At 41.8% G+C, this 13,541-nt stretch overlaps 1 protein-coding gene across 8 annotated transcripts in view; it reads left to right on the top strand.

The window, feature by feature from the left end:
* Positions 1-8,085: 8,085 nt before the first annotated feature.
* Positions 8,086-13,541, top strand: part of AGTPBP1 (ATP/GTP binding protein 1) — a 57,391-nt gene continuing 51,935 nt past the window's right edge. For 6 of the 8 annotated variants that reach the window (XR_001873363.1, XM_017806121.1, XM_017806126.1 and 3 more), the window contains exon 1: positions 8,086-8,169. The gene's annotated coding sequence lies outside the window, so the exon portion shown is untranslated. Of the gene's footprint in view, positions 8,170-8,381; positions 8,402-8,630; positions 8,732-13,541 lie in introns of those variants that run through there. The other 2 variants (XM_017806125.1, XM_017806124.1) reach the window with 2 other exon arrangements.

Below are 13,541 nucleotides of genomic sequence, written 5' to 3'. Positions count from 1 at the left end.
CTATTTCTGGTTCTGTGCAGACTAAGTGGTTGCAATTATAAGCTGATTTTTTATGAAGTCATCATGCCGATGGATCCATTGTAAATAAATGTAAGGAATTACCACTTCTCTTGGCAAAAATACCAGGCATCAGACATGAACAGCAGCTTGTTTATATCTGTGTGAAAGGACTATAGCGGTTAAAAAAGTTAACACATGCTCACTACAGTAACCCCTAAGTTGAGATGCTTTGCTTTGAGAATATCAAAGCACTTCAACCTGAAATGATACAATGAAGCACACTGACAGAATTCTGTGAAGGACTGATCTAACTTCTGGCACATGTGATAGGTGCATGGGAACATCCAGAAAAATAAAATCGCTTTTTAGTTATTTTTAGATTACACACACAATTTTTTTTTGTGGGGATGGTTTACAAAAGTCACTAGTATTTAAAATGCCTTAGAGCTTATTACAAAAGTATCTCTTGTTTTCTTAGTCAAGCACATATGTGTAAGCTCCACAAAGTAGTTCTCAACATTAAGCAAAACAGAGAAGAAGAGCAACCTCCAGATAATTCTTTGTAGTGTGACCAAAACATGTTTTTTGCTTCCTTCATGTTGAAGTGGGAGTAGGTTAAGAATTGTAAGGAACTTGCTTCAGTATTACTTATGGAGTACCTTTGTTCCTGTAATACACCAAGAACATGCCATCATGTATTTGACTTAAATAGGCTGCTTTGTTTAAGAATACTTCAGCTAACCATGTACCAGTTCAGGGTATAGTCAGTTGACTGCCTGCTATTTTTGTCTTTCCAGAATGATATTACATTAATGTTGAAGCTAGTGATGTATTTTGTATGAGATTGTAATACAGGATGCCTATTTTTACACTGCAGAAACTCATACTAAAGCATTATGAATTTTTAAAGAATACTACTTAAGAGAAGAAATGAGCAAACTTGTCCTCTACTGTGTCTTAAAAACAAAAAATCCTGTAAAAGGAATTTTGACTGGCATAAGCAAAAAGGCATCTGCAGCCTTTGAAGGACTGTTTGCACAAAGGTCAATTAAATCAAATGAAAAAACATGATTTATGAGTAAGTTTTATTAATAATGTAGTCTCCTCATGCTCTGGATGCTGTTCTTAAAGCATGCTAAATGGAAGCAGATTTAAGAGATAAGTTTCCCTAGTTTACTCTAAAGATCAAGAAATCTAAAGCATGTAGAATTACTTATTGACCTGTTTGTACAAAATTAAATCATTAGTTTATCATTTTATGAATAACACAGAGAACCCTCCTCTCCCTCAAGAAGTCAATTGTGGAAATGGTCATCTGCTGCAAGATACCTTTATAGCTTTCCCCCAAGGAGAAGGTATTTCATAATCATTTCTGAAAATTATTCTTTATCTTTTGCCTTGCTTAAAGTACGACTGATTTTTCAGGAACTTATCATTGCTTTGGATCTCCTTGTTAATGGAAGCAATTGGTGCAGAGAGATAAGGAAAAGGGAGCTGCCTCACAGTAAGCAAATACTTTCCTAAATAGAAAGAAGGTAACCTTCAGATAGGCTAAAAATGACACACATAATTTTTTTATTATTTTTTTTTTATGCTGTGAGTACTGACATTCTTGTTTAACTGAAACAGATGAGATTCACTCTTGAGTTTGGCTGGGTCACAGTGGGTTTGTTAACATCCTACACATATATATTAAATGTGATTGTCACTGGGCATATGGAAAAAAAAGTGGCTGACTTGGTATGAACCTGTGAAACACAGTGCATCACTTTAGAAACCTGTCCCCTTCCTGCCCTGAAAAACCCACTCTTTCTGACCCCCACTCTCCACAACAGTTAGATGAACATTATCCATCAGGATACAAACCTATACATTCTGAATTCTGTATGAAGAATATTGGTAGGTTATCTCATTTTCAGCATTACAAAAGAAAAGTAGGTGAATGAACCACAGATATGAAGTTGAACTGAAATGCTTTTGTATGCATTGAAATACACCTGTAATAGAGCACAAAAGATCTCAAAGGTGAAAAAGAACAGAGCCAATGCTGGAGAAGTGCCAAGTTCTAATGGATATCAAGGAATGAGAAATCTAGAGATAAAGAGCCAAAACCAAATTCTCCAGTGTGTATGTAGACAAGTGCTGGCTCCCACATGAAGGCATGATTGGTTTTCAGAGTTAAGGAGAGCTGTATTATTAGCAGTATTATTAGCTGTATTATTAGCAGTATTCGTTATCTGGAAATGACTGGATATGTTGAGTACATGGAAGTATAGCAACAGGCAAGGTAGATTTAACTAACAGAGGTTAAGTTTTAATAGGAAACAATGATTAGCCAGTTGATAATTTGAAAGGAACAGGATAGGATCTAAAAATGCTTATATGCTGCAACCCATTAAATTATTTTGCAGAGCTTTTTCTTGTACTCCTTGCTTTTATCCTAGAATCAGAGAATTATTAAAGCTGGAAAAGTACTTCAAGTCCAGCTATCAACTAATTTAGCACCACTGCCGTGCTCATCATTACACCATGTCCTCACGTGCCATATCCACATGTTTTTGAACACTTCTAGAGATGGTGGCTCCACCTCTTCCATGGTCAGTCTGTTCTAATGCTTTACATCCCTTCCCTGCTCCCAGGGGAATAACTATTAACTTTTGAAATTGCTTGTGATTATTTAGCTGTATGTCTGATCCTGGAAGTCATACTGTATTGCTTACTTAGTAGTAAATGTTTTTTAACAGATTATAAACATGCAGTTGGGAGTGAGAAGCCCGTTCTTGTCTGAAAACTTGTGTCTCTGCAAAATGTCACTTAATTCGTTGCTTGTATTGCCTTGTCAGTAATACTAAATGAATGCAATGTGATTTATGTAAAAATGTAAGCTGCCTTTTTATCTTATGAAAGCTCTAATGTCCTTGTCTTTCCACATAGAGTGTAGATTGGCATATATTTTTTAATTCTTTCCTAAGTGCTTAGGTTGTTCCATTAAAAGGTATATTCCTATGACCAAATGCTCTACAAATCATAGAATCATTGACGTTGGAAAAGACCTCCAGGTCCAACCTTTGACCAAACACTACCATGCCAACTAAACCCTAGCACTAAGTTCCATGTCCAGTCATTTATTGAACGCTTCCTGGGATGGTGAGTCCACCACCTCCCTGGGAAGCTGGTTCCAACGCTTAACTACCCTTTCAGTGAAAAAATCCTTCCTGATGTTCCAGCCTGAACTTCCTCTGGCACAGCTTGAGGCTGTGTCCTTTTGTCCTGTTGCTACTTGCCTGGGAGTAGAGCAAGTTACACCCTATTTTAGGTAGTTGTAGAGAGTGATTAGGTCACCACTGAGCCTTGCTTTCTCCAGGCTAAAAACCTCCAGCTTCCTCAGCCACTGCTCATAGGACATGCGCTCCAGATCCTTTCCCAGCTCCCTTGCCTTTCTCTGTACAAGCTCCAGCACCCCAATGTCCTTCCTGAAGTGAGGGGCCCAGTACCAAACACAGGATTCGAGGTGCAGCCTCACAGTACACACCGAGTACAGAGGGACCATCTCTTCCCTAGTCCTGTCCTGCTGGCCACACTATTTCTGATAAAAGCCAATATGCCATTGGCCTCCTTGGCCAGCTGGGCACACTGCTGCCTCATTCAGCCGGCTGGCAACCGGAAGGTTCTTTTCTGCTGGGCAGCTTTCCAGCCACTCTTCCCCAAGCCTGTAGTGCTGCCTGGGGCTGTTGTGATGCAAAGGCAGGATGCAGCACTTTGCTTTTTTGAACCTCAAACTCTAGTTCTCAGCCCATGGATCCAGCCTATCCAGATCCCTCTGTAGAGCCTTCTTGCCCTCCAGCAGATGAACACTCCCACCCAACTTGGTGTCATCTGCAAACTGAGGGGGGACTTGATCCCCTCATCTAAATAATTGGTAAAGATATTAAATAGGACTGGCCCAGCACTGAGCCCTGTGACCAGCCACCAGCTGGAAGTTACTCCATTCACCACCACTCTCAGCCCAGCCATCCAGCCATTTTTTAACCCAGCAAACTGCACCTGTGCACTCCATGAGCAGGCAGTTTCTCCAGAAGAATGCTGTGGGAGAGAGTATCAAAGGCCCAGGTAGACTACATCTACAGCCTTTCCCTCATCCCCTAGATGGGTCACTTGGTCAAACCTAGAGACTTAATTTTGTGTGAAATTCTGCTCCACAAGACAGTATTACTGTTGCTGCTGTTTTCAGAGATGCATGCCTGGCTCCCCATCAAACATTTACTTAATGGCCATATAATTTGCAATCACTTTTTTCAAAACACCACAGATTTATGATTTGCTCTAAGTAAAAATGTAAATTGTTTGCTGTAGTTTTGTATGCCTGTCCTAGTTAGGACAGCTGAGACCAGTTCATCATTGGATGGGTGTAACCCAAAACTGTGTATTCTATAGCCTTCTATGCCATTTCCCAGAAACTGTTTTCAATAGATTATTTACACCCTCTGCCCAGAGCAGCCTGACTCCTCAGGCTACAGCGTAGGTATTAAGAGGCCTGCGATATAGAAGGGTGCCTCCCTGTTCCTCACACCCTTTGTGAAACTCCCCACCCTGAGGAAAGTACTGAGCATTCCTGCCTGAACTGGAGAATATATAATCTTGGAGTCTTGGAACTTTTTTTACCACTCGTGGGATCCAGAGGAAGACTGCAGATCACTGCTCTCAACCAGACTGCAGATCACCACTCTCGACTGGACTGCAACCACCACTTTTCAACCAGACTGCAACCACCACTCTTGACCAGACTGCAACAGCACTCTCACCAACAGGTTTTCCCCTCTCCTTTTACTTTGGACTCAGGGGGGCCCAAAGAACACCACTCTGTTCATGCCCCAGGGTACTGGGTTATATATTTGGGTTTTGTGGGTTAAAACCAATTGTTTGTCTGTATAATCGTACTTATTGTATTATTTTATTAAATTGTTATTCTGACTTATAATGTCTCTTTTGAGTTGAGTCCATTTCCCCTGCTGGTTTACCTTTAAACCAGCACAATGCCTATTAAAGATTTTAGTTGAAATGTTGCAAAATTTTGTGAAATCAAAAGAATAATGAAACATTATATTAACTACATAGCATCAGATAACTGTTTAGAATTGTATTTGATTTAACATGATTTTTAACTGTCTTTATAAGAGATTCAATGGATAAACAACTCACTTTTGCACACAGTATTATGTTTGAAAACAAACAAAGCTAGGGCAGATTCCTTCAGTCTCATGTAAGTAAAATGCATCTGAATTTGTGAGAATTGTTATAAGAACAGCAGTGGCCTGCTACTGCCTTTGTACATCAGAGTCCGGTTTTTTAAAGGTAAACTTGTTCTCTGTACAAATAAATCCTAAACTTGGAATCAATTTATCTACCAAAAAAAGAAAATCTAGGTTCAATCATTCAGTGACCTTTAACTTTCCATAAACAAATGTTTAGCTAGTAAAAATGGTTCTCCATAGAGCAATCTTTTGGGTGGAATAATCAAGATAAATGCAACCTCCCCATCCAATTATGTTCTGCATTCTTTGTTTACATTAACAGTGAGAAAAGTAAATGGGTTTCAGTAACTGATACAAGTATTTTAATTCATTTTTTTTTAAATGAAATCACACTTTTTGGCAGTGTTAAATTAATTGGAGCTTCTGCTGTCTCCTCTTTCTTCAGTAAAGAATTCTCATATTTTGAACCGATTTATTTTTGTCATGTGTCAGGACACATACAGAGCTGATTAAAACATTGTTTTCATAACTAAATTAAGTACACTTACTCTGACTTCAGCTTTAAAAAAATTCAAGAGATTTTTATCTACACCCCCCTTATTTGCTCTTTACTTACCCGAGCCTGGCTGACACTATTTTTGTCTTTGCCTGAGTCATATTTGAATTTATTCCATGTCTTCTGCCTTGCTTCAGACAGAACTATGCATTTAAAATAATTCTATTAATAGAATTCACAGACACCTTGTAGCTGTACTGTTTTCTGTTCCTATCTGTTGCCAATGTACTGGTAAAGTCCTGCATTCTAATAACCTGCATTCTTCTCATTCATGCTAGATAACTGGAGAATCTTGTAAGAGAGGGAGGAATCTCCTTCCCAATACATGTATGTTTTATGATCATAATCCATGGGTTTACAAGTTCTAGGAAGCATAATTAATGTTGAATTATTTGCCAAAGAAAGACCAAGTGAATAACAGAATAAATGGACAACTGACTATCCATTTTTGTTAGTATGGTGGGATGGGGACTTAAGAAAATTTATTAAAGCATTTATGCATAAACAGGAGATAGGAGGACCAGGATCTCCCATCTGTCATATCTACACAAAAGTAGTCCACTGCTCCTCACTTGCGTGGTTTCTTCTGACTTGCCAGTAAAGCAGCTTTGTTCTGTGTCCATAAGGTTTAGATGTGTATGTTTTCTGCAGGGATCATCTGTGGACTGTTGCATGGACGATAAGCAGAACTTACCTTTCTAACACTGCAACACCACCCAAGTTAAAGGACTAACAAACAGTAACTATAAACAATTCTTCAGGTGAATCAGCCCCATGGAAGAGTAGCAAATTATCACACAAAACACATAGCTACTTCCTAGGCAGTAGAAAATCTTGGCTGTCTTTGCTCTTGTCTTTGTGAGTGGAATGAATGATGTGTGTAGGACAGGAATTGCAAATGCGGTAGCCAAGTATATGTACTTTGAAAGGGAAGATGAATAAAAGTCTGTAGTTTTAAGGATCTGAAATCTGCTTTGTACTGAACAAGACTAAGAATGGCCGACTCCATGGATACACAATGTTACTGGGAAATTAACTTTGCATATTTCTATTAGGGATTGTGCCTTTATTTTTGGCTATTATTAGTGTGAGATTTGAACTGGATTTCAGTTTAGCAGCCTTCGCGAAAGGCTGCTTCTCCCATCTAAGTTTTGTAAACAACTATCAGTATATGGATTTGGCCTTGGTATTCTTAGCAGTTTCTTCATTTGAGAAACTTAATGAAAAAAGAAATACTGTTCTTGGTTGTTCCACCTTAACAAGTGTCAGAGAGGGAGATTAAATTGCCCATTTCTAGAGCTCATCAGTGATACTGAGCAGTTGAAAACCAGGAGCCAGGCATGTGGAGGTTAATTTGCCGTAGAATGTTCTGGTGTGTATGAGGTATTATTTCTCTTTTGCAAAGATTTGGAGCAGAAAAGGTGTGTGGGGGGGGAATTGAAGCCTTTGACAGTTACAAATCACTGAGTTTCCTTCCTTGCTTCCATGATTCCTCAATGTCCTGGGCAGTGGGATTCCTTGGTTTCACTGTGATTGCCATAAAAAGCAGGTGAAGGTTGGGCTGTGGAGAAGCACCCAATGGAGTTGTGGAATTCAAAGTCACAGAATCCATCCGGTTGGAAGGGACCACAGCAGGTCATCAGGTCCACTCTCCCTGCTCAAAGCAGGGTTATCACAGAGCATGTGGCACAGGATTGCATCGAGGTAGTTCTTGAGTATCTCACAGGATCACATAATATTTTGAGTTAGAAGAGACCCTCAAGGGTCATCAAGTTCAACTCTTAAGTGGACAGCCTGTACCGGGATCAAACTTTTGACCTTGGCCTTATTAGCAGTATGCTCTAACCAACTGAGCTAATCTCGGGCTCCAGTGAGGGAGACCCTACAACCTCTCTGGGCAATCCCTCCCAGTTCTCGGTCAGCTGCACAGTAAGGAAGTTCTTCCTTATGTTCAGGTGGAACTTCCCGTGCATCAGTTTCTGCCCGTGGCCTCCTGTCCAATTTTTTGGCACGACCGAGCAGAGCCTGGCTCCGTCCTCTTGGCACCCGCCCTTAGGTACCTGTATATCTTATATCGGTACGGACAGCTCGGACGTGAGCGGGTGGGGCGGCGGGCGCGGCCGGCCCGGCGGATTCACGCTACTCGTCCGGCTGATCCTACAGCCGTGAGCTTCCCCTGGCCGAGCCGGCCCGGGCACCGCTCCCCCCCCGCGGCGGCGGTGGCGGCGCTTGCGCGCGGGCGGGGCGCGGCGGGGCCGGTGACGCGCTGCGGTGCGGGCAGGTCCTGCCGCCGCGCGTGAGGACGGCGGGGGCGCAGCGCGGAGCCGCCGCCGCACGGCGCCCCCGCTTGAGCGCCGCGGGGTGAGTGAGGGGTTCCCCGCCTACCGCGAAGGTGAAGCCCCGCTGCCGGGCATCGTCCCCGGCAGCGCGGAGCGGGCCGCAGCGGGGCGGGGCCGGCGCCGGGACTGGGGCGGGGCGGGGCGGGGCTCCTCCGTGCCGGCTCCCCGCGGCTGCGGGGCGCGTACCTGCCGGGGAGCGGCGGGGCAGCCTGGGCCGCGCGCTCCCACCCGCGGAGGTGGGCGCGGGCCCTACGGTAGGAGCGGTGCCTGGTGTCCGGGCCCGGCGGGGTCGGGTCTGCCCGCAGCGCGGGGTGGAGCCGCACGGAGGCCGGCGCTGGCCGCGGGGTGAGCTGCTTCCTCCGCGCCGCGCCTACGGGGGGCACTGCCGGGCAGTCCTGCTGCTGCAAAGGCTGCAGGTGACCCCCGGCCTTTCCGGCCTCCGAACGCTGCGGCTCCGTGCCCCCTGTCCCGCTGGAGGGGTGACCCAGCGCGGGCATTGCATGGAAAACACGACGGTTGGAATAACACTTGCCTCATGTACCGTGCCACTTGGCCTACCCAACGTCTGCCTAACTTAACGCTCCGTGTGTAGGGGTTTGTTATATTTAGGGTTTGGTTTTTCTTCCCCCTCTGCCCCCTCCTTTTCCTGCCTCCTCTTGCAGTGATGGAAATCTGTCATATCACGTATTTTTCTCTAGGTGTCAGTTCAAATACTCGACAGAGAAGGTTTGAGAAATAGGTTGCATATCAGGGGGTGGTGTGGCGTATTTCTTCAGTGTAAACTGTCTTCAGGCACTGAGCTTTGTCAGATGTTTAGGAGTCCTGAGCTGGATGAACTGTTATTACAGATACTTAGAGCGGTAGGCTTTCTTTAGTATCTACAGGCAGAGATTGAATTCATCTGTGTAACTGTATAGTGTAAAAACACTATGAAACTTCTGTATAGTCTTGTGATATGAATGTTGATTTTTGTGTATTTATTTTTCTGTCACGAGGGAATTAGCTCTCCAACGAATATTCCCACAAATGTTGTTCCTTTAGAGACATACATGTGTGCACTACCTTTGTAGGTTATATTTCTTGAAAATCTTCCTTGTTTTGCTTGTAGCTTTCAGTGTGTATTTTGTATTATGCTGGGTGACTGGATGTTGCTAGTGGGATAGCCCCACCTTCTGGTTATCCTTCAGTGAAATCATACTTGAGACGGAAGTGTTTTTCTGGAAATTATATCTCATGCTATGTGTTGTGAGTGCAAGTCTGTGTTGGAATATTTTTTTATTTCTTGGGTGGAAGAGGGGCAAGACAATCTCTTTTTATGGAGATGTTCTTATTTACCATCAAAATAATTTTAACACATAGTTTCTGATGTTTCAGTTCACTACTGGGAATTTTTTTTTATGCCAGCATAAATTAAGGGAAGTACTTTTTTTATTTTAAGCTTCAAAAAAGGTATTTTTATTTTTTTCAGAAAGCAAGGAAATGATACTAAACCAAGGAGTAGTCTTGGTGTGTGAAGTGACACCTGATCTATGTGTGAAATGATACCTGATCTCAGGCTTAACTTTCAGTTTAGGTGTTGGAGGTGACAGTGCTCGTATTTTAGGTTTCATGTTCAAGAAGTTCACAGATCGTCTTCCAAATACAAGCTTTTGAACTTGAAAAATATTCAGGTTTCTTGGTAGAAGATTTATATTGGTTAGCTTACTGCTGCTGGGAGCAAATTCACTGAAATTATGTGTTAGAAGCTACAATTAAAAGGGAAAAAATCAGGAGAAGGGCTCTCTGAAGTCCTCTTGGCTTATAGAAGGAGATTGCTATTTCACCTCATTTTTAGGTTTTAGTTTAGGAAAGGTGTTCAGCTTGTCACTCAACAGCTTGTCAGCAGTGTGTCTTATGATTAGAGACTTCACAGTCTTTAAAATTTATGATGATACTCTGCTAGACATAGCTGGGGATCACCTGTTTTTTGGCTCTCAGTGTGTTATTTGAAACATCTCCTTTAATTCCTGTTATCTGTGAGCTGTGTGCTCTTAGGATATTGCTCCTATGATACAAATTGCTAATGTCTGAAAGAACTGAATGCTGCTTGAGTCACCCTGACTCTGGAATATAACTGCAGTAATTGAAATGTTGAAACTCCTTAAACAACATAGGCGGGAAGTCAATTTTCTTGGAGTGAGTGTGAGAGTGCTGAACAGGGCAGCTGCTTGTGTGAGTGCGTAGGAGGGATTTATAATGGCAGTGTGTCTCTGGGTGTGTTTTCAGGTCCTGCCACTCTCCACAGCTTAACTGTCCAATATCCAGTGCTACGCATCAAGAAGATTATGAACTGTCCAGTGTGTGGCCTGGATACATGGATGATTCAGCATTGTTTACATTTGAAAATACAGTTTTGTAACAGTTAAGCATAGAAAGACTGGAAGTAGTGGGGAGGAGGGGAGCACCCAAACATCCTTCCTCTTTTTTGCAACAGCCGCAAAGGTGACAGTCCTAAAACATTCAATGCATTACAAGGCACATATACGTTTTCACTACGACTTCTGTACAACTTAAAATTTATGAGAAACAGAATGTCCAGGCTTTTCCATACTGGAGGTAGGCAATACTGTTTTAATTGCTCCAAGCATAATTCATAAGCAAAACGACCAAAATTAAGAATTTAAAAGTGAGAACAGTTGCTGAGAGTATTATGGGTTGTGGTGATTGTGTTTCTGTGCACTAATGAGGTTGAAGGGCTTGAAGGTATTTGAATAGATAAATCTGCAACATAGAACCATGGATTTTTTTCTTTTCTTTTTTTTTTTTTCGTCTAGATTAAAACCAGGATTGAGGGTTTGCTTTAACTCATCTAGAACTAGCAAGTTTAGATGTTTGGGTTGATTTTTTTACAGGCTGACCTTAACCATCTAGACAGTGTAAACCGAAGGAGCAGTCACTGGGTTAGGTGCTGGAAAGCACCTCTGACATTTCCCACTGTATTAATGGAGCATTTCCAAGAGCTGGCTAAAGTTACAAGGTTTCCAGTTCTTGTTCAGTTTCTGGTGTAGGGAAATGCTTAGTTTCTGCTATGGTTGTCCTTTTCCTTCTGGCTATTTTTGTTGCTCCCTTCTCCCTCCCTGTGCCATTCACTTTCTACCTGATGAAAGGGTTATGCTAGTGGGGTAAGAAGTAGCTGACTTCTGCAGTATTTCTGTCAGCTTAAATCATGTCAGTTTTGAACGTGATCCCATGTGACCCTGGTGATAGCAAGTTTGTCATATCTTGAAGTAATCTTATGCTTGCAATGCCAGTAACTTTCTAGGAGCTTCTTTCCAGGCAAGAAATGAAGTACTGTTTTTTATTTTGCCTTTTCCTGGCCAATGCTTTTCTTTCTTTCATAATCATTATTGGGTATTTACAGCTTTTTTGGCTACATGTGTCAGGCCTTCTTTTTACAGTTAAGTGGACTGGTGGTAATGGCTGCGTGATGTAGTTGGCAAGCTGCTGTAAAGGACTTTGGTGCTTCAGTCTTCTGTGAAGCTTTATGTATGTCGTTTTGAGTGTCTGATTGTATGTTGCAGTTTACCTAGTCACGTCAAAAAGTCAGCAGTTTGCTATAATGCAGCAATGGGTGAGCTAATCAGCTGACTTTTTTGTTCCCTACTATAAATATTTATAGCAAATGGTACAAGGGAAAGGCATAGCTGATTTTCAGAAGTATTTTTTCTTTGACTGGTAAAGGTTGTTAGTCTTTTCATTTTGTTTTGGATTTAAAAATTAGACTCTCTTCAACCAAAAACTTCAGATTTTTTTTTCTACTTAGAAGTGTTGGGTAGATTTAGTCATTAGATGAAGGACTACTTTCTACCCTTTCCACGTAAAGTCTTGCAATTATATCTGGAGGAAAAGTATCTCTAGTTTTTCTACTATCTTGAACAAAATTCTTTTCATAGAAGAAATACTTCTAATGTACCTTTAGGGATATTATAATATTTTGATGGCAGTAAAAGTTTTTTGTATGGCTGCATGTTAAAGTATTAGGAAGCAATAATTGTTTAGTGTGTATTCAAAGCCATTCCATCCTATTTTAGAATTTAATTAAAGAAATAGCTGGTTCTGAAAATTGTCTCCCTCTGGACTATTGACTAGGACTTTAATTCCTATGAAACTTCCTATGAAAAGTAAGATTTGTCCTGGAGTAGGAAGTCTATGTTTTTGTTTTCCAGTTCTTGTAGAAGAAGGTTCAGGAACTGGGCTAGGAATAGTCAGCTTCAGAAAACAAATTTTCACTACCACATCAGTTATAATTATTTATGTATATGGTTCTGTTTACTAGATTGTGGTTGAGTATGATGTAGTGTTTACCAACTTGAAACTTAGTTGTAAAGCTTGAAGGATTTCCCCAGGTTTTCAATCACAAGAGTTTCAAGTTGGTTTATAGGTAACCAAAACATGTATGTATTGTGCTGTGGATTAAGCTTTCAGGATTCAAAGCAGTTTGTATAAATAACTCTGGCATCCCGAATTAGCCTGTGAGATTTTTTTATCCAACATTAGGTCTTATGTTTTTATTAGGGAAATTTTTTGCATCTGATAACCTTGCTGGTTTGTATGACTTTAAAATAGAACTACTTTCCCTGAAAAAAAGCACAAACAACCAGTTTTTTAAAAAGATACTTGTGGAAGTTGTCGCTTGGGATGCTGAACTGGAAAACAATATGTCATGCGTGAAAGAGTAAAAGATTAAATAGCCAGAGGCACTAATAATGGCCAGTCTTCGTGAGCGAAGATTTGGGAAAGGTCATTAACCCTTTGAGCCTGCGCAGTGGATTTTTTTTAGGTGAGACCCAGCGTGCGCTGAACTGAGCCCACCCTTTAATCCTGAGGTTCATCTGCCGGGGCCGAGCAAGCTTGGACAGTGGCAGTGAGGGTCTCAGGATGTAGGTTTGTTTAGAGTGACCTTCTCTTAGATGGATTGCCTTACAAGGCTGACGAGCTCCATCTGCCCGGGGGGCTGGGAATCGAACCAGGGTCGCAGTGGTGAGAGTCCTGCACCCTAACCACTAGACCACCAGAGGCCCCCATAGCCAGAGGCACTACTTAAGGTATAATTGCTAAGCTTTTTGCAAAGGGCCAGTCCTCCTTAAGGTACAGGAGGATGAGATGGTAGAGGCAGCACTGCTGTATCAGTAGCAGTGGCCAGTTCTTACTGCTGTCAAAGGATGAGCATTCTGCTGTCCCGGTGAATGTTTTTTTGTATAATGTCAAGTAATATACTGCTGTTTTCCATATTGTGTGGGGTATTCATGTGGTTTTGCCACATTTAGAATGCTGGTTGTCACGGTGTTTTGCTCTCTACAAGCTTTCTGGATAGGTTGCTTTTGGTACTGAGACAGTGGCTGTTGCTGTCACATG

Source organism: Lepidothrix coronata, unplaced genomic scaffold (genome assembly GCF_001604755.1).
Source record: "Lepidothrix coronata isolate B3197 unplaced genomic scaffold, Lepidothrix_coronata-1.0 Scaffold14, whole genome shotgun sequence".
In the NCBI taxonomy this organism is placed as follows: domain Eukaryota; kingdom Metazoa; phylum Chordata; class Aves; order Passeriformes; family Pipridae; genus Lepidothrix; species Lepidothrix coronata.
Note: the sequence above shows the minus strand (reverse complement) of the source record. Positions and strands in the feature narration are given on the sequence as shown.